This window comes from Prinia subflava, chromosome 2, assembly GCF_021018805.1.
Source record: "Prinia subflava isolate CZ2003 ecotype Zambia chromosome 2, Cam_Psub_1.2, whole genome shotgun sequence".
NCBI classification, from domain to species: domain Eukaryota; kingdom Metazoa; phylum Chordata; class Aves; order Passeriformes; family Cisticolidae; genus Prinia; species Prinia subflava.
Genome location: NC_086248.1, coordinates 61684122 through 61692912, shown reverse-complemented (window position 1 = coordinate 61692912; position 8791 = coordinate 61684122).

The window sequence follows — 8791 nt, the reverse complement described above, 5'->3', positions numbered from 1 at the left end:
ATTTTCGTGGACCTGCGCAATCACAGTGCCAGAGGTAGTGCCTGTAATTAGTAAGGAGTGAATCAGCCCATCTGCCACATGGCAGCTAAGAAAGGTCTTTTGAAGTGCCTTCAGCTGGCTTGAAAGCTGCAGAGTGAGGGCTTTACCTCCTTCCAGGTTTCCTGTGAGTCTGTTAAAAGGCCTTGAACATACTTGTTTTCTTGTTTGTTTTCATGAGAATTTCCTGGCATTGTACCATACCTTATGGCATGCCCTTGGCTTTCTTTTTTTTTGTGTGTGTGAAACAAGTTTAATGACAGCAAAGCAAATGTGAAGGTGTCAGTGTGTAGTAACAGATGTACACCCACTATTCCCTGCAGCACTTGGGATGCATCTGTAACTAGTGAATGACACCTTGAAATACAATATAAAGGATCTACAGTGCTGAGCCTCGATCTTTCTGAGGCCCTAGCTTGGATGTTGCTGGATTGAGAGACCTTGTGCCACAGTGAATTATACAATAGTATGCTGAGCAGACTAGATGAGTCCAGTTTCTACCATCTTAACTTTCTGCAGCCTTTCATAATTAAGAAAGGAAGGAGGTTTATGGATCTAGGCAATGCTTAATTGTCAAAAAGGACAGAGAGGGGCATATTGCCTTGCTAGAGCATTGTCTTCTGTCTGGAGGAGGACCATGGCTGCTTATAGAATCACAGGAATGCTTCCCTGGTGTAAAACTGTGTAATTATATGGAATTTGGGTTAGACTTGTTTCTCCATGGTCCTAAGATGGAATTGTAACCTGTGATTCTTACCCCCTTGATCCTGCAGTTAAAGATGTGGATTTTCCAGTCTTGAAAGTAACTCTATTTGAGGCCAAAATGCCTTTGCTTTCAAGTAGACATCAAAGAATCACAGAGCAATGTACACTGAAAAGGACTCTGGAGGTGTCTAGTGTAACACTCTGGCCTAAGCCAGGACAAATTCAAAGATAGGTCAGATTGATCAGGGCCTTCTCCTGCCAGCTTTTGAAAATCTCCAGAGATGGAGATGCTTGAAATAGCCTTGGAAACCCCAGAAATCATCATGCCACTGCTAATCAATGCCCTGAGATGTGCGATGGAAATACAAAAAGCACAGATGTGGAGAGCCATCAGTGTGACTGCAAAGATGAAAATATCAGAGCCCAAGTGAAGTGTAGATGTACTATTTGTCCTGATGCTGAGAGAAAAATTAATAGAAGTGTCCTGAAACCATTTTCAACTTGCTGCAGTGAGGTGGTCAGAGAGAATTAGCAAATACTGTGTCAGTGTTGTATCACTAGTGTCTGCCAGGCCGCAGATGGTGTCTTTGTGCTGTTCATGGGTTCTGGGTTCAGTGCATCAGAGATAAACAGGCCTGGTCCTAACAGGGAGATACTCAACTTTAAAAAATATAATGTGCCAACCTGGGAGTTTTGAGAGATGAGAGACAAAGAACGAAAAATAAATACCAGAGCTAAACTTGAGTTCTGCTGGTGATATCAATATTTTTTAATAGGGGTTGCTAATAATTATATATAAGCATTAATAGAAAAAAATGGAGATCCTATTACTCATATCTTCAACCCAAGTTATTAAACTTCCCTTTTCTATGTAGCAGTACTGTTTCCTCTTGGCTCTGGTTTTGAGTCTGTGGGATTGGGCGGGACTAGAAACTTTCAGTTCTCAAGACCTTAATTTCTCCAGCACTAATGAAAAAACAGAACTTATTAATCATGGTTTCCAGGAAAATTTACAATGCTGTTTCCCTCCATCACTTCACCTCTGACTCTCAGTGCCATTTTCCCTAGGTTGCCTTTCCTCCATGTTCCCCACAAGCTTTGTTTTTCAGTGGTACAAGCCTGCTCTTGGGGCTGCATTCTTGCCTTTTGCCACCACGTGCTTTCAGATAGAGTGACTAGAAAATGTTGTGAAGGGGCGATAAAGCACCTTAGAGAGTGGAGCACACTGAATATTAAACTATCATTCATTACACTGCCAAATGGAAAATCAGTTGTTGGTGACCTTCCTATTTAAGCTCAAATAGACTGTGTGCTGCTGTCCTGCTCCAGCCCCTTCTTACCTCTCCCTGCCTTGAACAGGGCTCTCCCACTCCATCTTTTTGCCCCAGGAAGCTCTGCCTTATTTTGCATTTCCCTGTATTGAGGGCAGTTGTTCAACTGCACTAAACTTACAGAGTAAGAAACAAGACAAATCTTGCTTCTGTTGCTCCTTCACTGTAGTCTTAGTGTTTGTCCATCTTGATATAAATTTCCCTTTACCACATCTCTAGGAGGCAGATCAGTATGACCCGTGCTTTATTTGAGATAAACTGCACAGTCCAAAAACTGTGCCAGGTAGGAGGCCTTTTGGAAAAAGCAGACCCCATGTGGAACACCCTGACTTCAAGTCTCTGGTCTTTATCTCAAGATCATCCTCCCTGATGACCTATGAAGAGCTAGTGGCTGCTGTGCTCTTTCTCACACCCAAGGACTTCTCAAATGCTATATCATATGGTGTCTGTATCTCACAAGATGGGTGTGTATCTCTGTACTGTATTGTGTGACATTGGGTACTCCTCAGAGTACAGCTCTGCGGAGTTGTTGAATGATACTGTGGTTGCTTTCTCACCTGGTCACCAGTTGTGCTGAAGAAATCTGGTAGGTGAATCACAGGCACAGCTGCACAGGTGCACATGCTAAATCTTCATGATGGGGAAAGAATTGCATGGCCCAAGACTGTGTAGCAAGCACGTGGAAGAACAGAAGAATCCTTAATCTGTGTTGTAAGAGCATATTCTTTGATCATCTGACTTGGAAACTGCTTGGCTTTGGCTTTAATTTTTCTTTTTTTTCAATACAGTTTTATAATTTTCAGCATAACCTGTGGGATACTGAAGGTGCAGGGTTTGAATACGAACTCTTGCATTTGTTGAGGAAGTTGGTGGGAGGTTTGTGGGTTGTAAGAAGGAAGAGTTTTGAGCAGCCGTTGGATCAGTTCTGTAAATAGACTTGTTGGCTGAAGAGCGTGTTTTGTTTAGAAAGTGTGAAACTCTTCATAGAAACCTTTTCATATTATTACCTAGCAGAGGAAGCAGAGCTCAACAGAGTCAGCTGTGTCTAGAACTTTTCAACCGCTTGTTCAGACTTATGTGCTGAAACCTCAGGTTAGAAAGAGTTTTCTCTCCCTTTGTAGAAGAACAGGTAGAACTTGGAATAGGTTTCACTCAGAAGTGAGATTTAAATTTGTATTTATCACAGTGAATGTTAAAGACTTGACCTCATAAAATCAGGCCTGCTCTATTGAATTAATAGCTAGCCTGTCATCTCTTCAAAGTATAGTTAAGCAATTTGCAAGTTCTCGTGAAAAAACAATCTTGGTATGAAAGGTCTGTTAACACAACAACCTATTCTTGGGTTGAAAAATAAGTGCATCTGCGTAAACAGTAAGATCTGTTCCACGAGAACCCATAAAGGAAAAATGTAAACACCCTGAATCTTAGCACATACACACAAATCACCTTCTGACCAAAAAATGAAGTGATAAGAAAACTACCAGCCAATAGGTGATGAACACGAGGTCTGTGAAAACTGTATAAAATAAGTGATGTGAATAAAGCACTGGCTTTCCCGCATGAAAAAAATGGAGTCTCGGCTAACTTACTACTATAAAGACTGATTAAAACAATAGAAGTGATATATTTATAGAAGAAAAAATATGAGATAATTAGCATTTCTTAATAACAGAGGCAGAAAAAACAATTTTTTACATAGCATTCACAGAGACTTGGAGACAGCTACGTATGTGATACTCGGCTGTCCATATGAGGATTATATCACTTCTCCAACAGTGGTTGCCCTTTCCTGTGGATCTTTCTCTCTATCTTTGTCAGACTTTTTGTTAAAAAATTGCTCTCTCTTCTGAATTTTTAGCTTTCAGAAGATCCTCTGAAGTTTTCACTCTGTTCTGATGACACATGTGATAAGGACTGACTGCTAACAAAATTCAGAGAAAAATGTAACCAGAATGCCTACCCAAGGTAGGTTTCCTTTTCCTGTAGTCAGAAATTGTCCCCTTTAGCATCATATTCTTATTTGTTCAGAGTTCACCCCTGTGATAGCCAAGTGACTTCAGTAAAAAGTGATATTCTCTTCTCAAGTTAAGAGACCTACCTGGGTACGATGGGAAGCTGAAATTGTCACTTGCAATTTATGAACAAGAAATGAGTCAACCTGGGAATAACCTGGTGTGGTGCTGCAGCAAACCACCTGGTCTCCTGTGAAGTATCAGCACCAAAACCAGAACAGTCTGTACAGAAATAAGAACTCCTATTCCCAGATAGAAAACAACGCAGATGGGGTTTTTATCAGCTGTGATACTTCATGCTGTAATTGGAGACATTTGATAGCAATATTACAAGAGGAACCATTACCATTACCATTATAAATTGTCTGTGTGGAACTCCCTACGATGTGGAACTGAGCTATGAAGCATTAATTTTGCTATTAGCTTTTAACATCAGTATTAGCTTTTTAACGTTGAAGTATATATAACCCAAGCAGGACCCCCAAACTATCTGTTTTGGCTTTAGTGTTACAAGAAATCAGAGATCTAATTCTAAGCAAAAGGCTGAAGAGATACAATTCTACTACCAAAAACACCCACAAACAAACAAAAACAACAACAAAACCAAAACAAACAAACAAACAAAAACACAAAACAACAACCAAAAAAACACCTTCAAAGTTCTTGGCTTTATTATAAGTGTCAGAATTGTGGACCACAGTCACATCCTACAGAGTAATTCAGTCTCAAAAGCAACAGAGTTCTGGGTGACAACAGGATATTCTATCTTCCCTAATACTACCTATCAATGCAGGGTATGCAGCCTTGTCATCCAGTTACACGATGTCCAAAGGAGAAGATTACAGGTCCTATTTCATCGAAGTGGATACTGCATGAGGAACTCTGAACATCCAAATGCACACACACAAAAGGAAAAGCCAGCTGTCATGTTGTAAAGAGGTAAATATGAAATACAAAGTGTGGGCAACAAGGATGGTGTAATTCTGTTCACTCATATTTTTGCCATGGGTTTGTACCAGCAAACATTACATAAGTGTTGCTTCTTGTTCCTGGGGTACACAAGTAGCAATCATGGGAAGAAGATGGAGAAGAAAGATCTAATGTAGAGCAGTGGTTCTGTTCTGTGACTGTGTTCAGTGAAGGACTTTCTTGGGTTATGTTGGGGCAGCTATCACCGAAAGTGACCATGTCAGTAACAATTCTCTTGTGTATCATTGCTAAGTGGCTAGAAGTTGTTCTTCCTCAGGTGTGAATTCATCATCTCTTTAGTTTTCACAGTTCCCAGAAATAAGTGCCCTTCAGATAATAGCTTTGAGAAGAGGTCATACAGGTGAGGAGGCTTCTCCCCCAAGACCTTGCTTGCAGAGGCAGCAAAAAATTTACTGACACTGCCTTGTTCTCAGAGAGCATAAGCAAATTACTGAAAATATCCCTTACATCATGGTTTGTGCATTGCTTTCATGAGACACAGGGGCAATGGCTTATTTTGACTCATTATTTCACCTTCACCTAGCTCCCAATGTCCTTCCATCATAGCTGACAGCCCATATTTCCACACAACAAGAGATGTGCAGACTGCTTGCTGAAATCCCAAAAATTCAAGGACCTCTGTCCATGGAAGGTTCATCCTGCAGCTTTCCATGGTTACAGCTGTGAATTGAGGTAATCACCAGACTTTATGAATTCTGTATTTTTTTTCTTGTAGCTTGGTGGCAGTTTCCTTCTCTCATTCTGATTCTCTGTATTTACAGAGACTAAAACAGGGCAGAGCAGGTAGGTGGGGTTGAGACTAGATGAGTTTTGATGGGGCTTATTGTAGTAACAACCAGTGCAGATAAGACGGGAAAATGTGGAAGAATTGGAAGGGGAAAACTGTAACTGGCTGACTGAGAGAAGTGGGTCTAGGGATGGAGAAGAAATGAAATTTGGACTTGGAGAGCAAGTCAAGGGTTGGGGCTTGTTCAGTTAAAAGAGAAATAGCTGGGTGAGGTCAGGAATGGAGGCTGGGAATGGAGAAGGAGTGAAAATGAGGCAGAGATAAGGGGTCAGGGATGGAAAAGATAAAGGTCTGAGTTATCTATGGTGGGATGGAGCAGAAAGCACCAAACTCTGGAGGGGAGCAAGCATGAGAGCCTATACCTGCTCAAGGAGGCTTCTTTTGAAGGCTTAGATGGTGCCTAAAATCCAAGTGTTAATGTTTCTCTGGTGACAGTAAAAATGCCAGTCCTAGATTATAGAGACCTACATTCAAGGTATCTAAATGTATCACGTATGTGTGAGATGGGAGTCTAAGCTTACATCACAGTCAGAGAAGACTTTGGAAAAGAATTTTATAACTTAAATATATGGAATTATATCCACTTTTGATGCTTTAGGAAATTCCTATGATCCTAAGATATCCAAATGACTTGAAGGGACACCTTCTTTCAGACAACTGTGATTTACTTGCACTCAATTCAGTCCCAGGAATCCAGAGAAATGAGACACAGAGAGCCCATGCCTCATTTTCTGCAGAATGTGTAGAAGATGAGGCACAGGCTTACATACATATAAGCCTTGCATGCAGATAAATAAATGTATGCGTCTACATCGGCAGTCTGCACCTGAGTGTTAGCATGCCTGCAGTCTGAATGTTTGTGAAACCAGCAAGCATAATGTTTCTCTCAATCTTCACTAATGTTTGGACATAGAGTTGATGCCATCATCCCTTTTCTTTAAGTTGCCATCCTAATTCAAGTGACAGGGAACAAGTTTGCAACTTCTGGTGCACAACAGGGTTAAAGAAGGAGGTACTCCATGAGAAACTCCTCTGTTCTTCTGTTTGTTCTTTCAAATCCTAGCAAAAGTGACATAGCCATATGTCCAAAACCTGGATGCCTGCTGGCAAACTGTACTGGGGGATGCCAGAATTAAAATTTTCTCCTTTGCTGCACAACCTTTTTTCTTTACTGGTGCAGGTGTGTCCTGTGCAGAAGAACAGAGTGAACCATGTGTTTAAGGACAACAGCAGGATGCAAACATAAGGAATTGATTTCAAGCTGCATCACTAGCCTTAATTCCAGCATTGCTTTACAAGGCAATAGGCTTGGATTTTCCACTTTAATATTGCTTTTTTCCCTCTTCCAGTTCTACCTTCAAACTCATGTTTGGAGTGTCTTCATGAAATTTAACTAGAAAATTTCATGTGTGAGGGAAGTGGTGCAATATTGATGATGGAGAAACTTGTGGAGAGTGGGAGGCTGACTGTCATCATTCAACTCTTCTACCAAAATCTGTCTCCAGTTGAGCCAGTTGTAAATGGGTGTTTGATCTTTGTACTGAGGAGTCAAAGGCAGCTTTGGCACAGCACTTGTAAAACACATAATCCATGTGTTGGATATAGGAGTTAAAGGGCCTTACTCTTGGAGTCCACGATAGTTGGTCTGGATCCTAGAATGCGGTAGGGTGAACTGATAGCATGATGAAATGGTTTTCTGAGCCAAAGACAGATAAGTGCTAAAGCAAAGTTCTCTACTTCCTGTGTCATTCTAGTCCTTTGAGGTCTCTTATCTGCCTGTATAGAAGAAAAATCACTTCTGTGGAGAGATATGACATGAAAATAATGCTGACTAAACAGTCAAGTCTGAAGGAATGAAGGAAGTCAAAAGCTATCTCAGTGAGGTGGCAAATAGCTTTTGGGGTCTGTTTGCATTCGGATTTTCTTCAATCATGGCGTTCCCTGGACTTGAAGAAATGCAAGAGCAGGATGAAGGGGGCTAGGCCACTCTTCTATACAACTCCTTCACCTTAGCTCTTTTGTGTTAGCAATTTGTACAGCTTCTCTCTCTTCCTTTTTCTCCACAAATTGAAAGTGATCTTTTCCAAATGGTCTTTCTGATCCAGGAGCTGGAAGATTTAGACTCTCTATACTGAATATTTAAGCCCAGGTAAGCTTTCTGAGTAGGATTGTCATATCCTAAAGCATTGTATATGCCTTAGGACACCTTAGACCTTAAGAGAGACTTTACTCCTCTCTGGTGAAGTGACCATGCTTATTCACCCTGAGTTTTCTAGCGTGGTTACAGAGCGGGAATCTTCTTGGGAGACTTAGTATTTTCACAGTCAAAAAAGAATGAGTCACTTAACAAAGAAGGAGCTGTATTGGCTTTTAATTACATTTCAAGATTTGTGTTTTCTGATTTGTGGCTTCTGAATAGATTGCCCAGAGATGTTGCAGAGCCTCCATCTGTGGAAATATTCAAAAATTGGACACAATCTTTGTCAATGTGTTTCATCTGACCCTGCTTGGGTAGTGGGGTTGGACAGGAGGATCTCAAGCCTCACTGGTTCTGTGACCCGTAAGATGCAGATTCTAGAAAAAGGTAAACACCTTTTGCATCAGAGCCCTCTCATTCAGCTTGCTTGGAAACAGAGTGCCACTGTTCTGGTGGCTGAGAGAAGTGATGTTTTCTCTAGTTGCAACCTACCAATGTGGTCCTTCTCATAATTTCTTCAGTCAGGTCAGGCACCCACCTTCCCTTTTCTCTGTGTCCTGGGAACACCTTCACCTGGAAAACATAATTCCTGAGAAGATGGTGTGCTTTTGGAGCAACATCACCTCTTTGCAGCTTACCTGTTAGCAAAGCTGTTACATGGTAGTACAAGTTTTTGCTTTAATGTTACAAGAAGTTAAAGATCTAGTTCTAAGCAAAAGGCTGAAGGGATTTG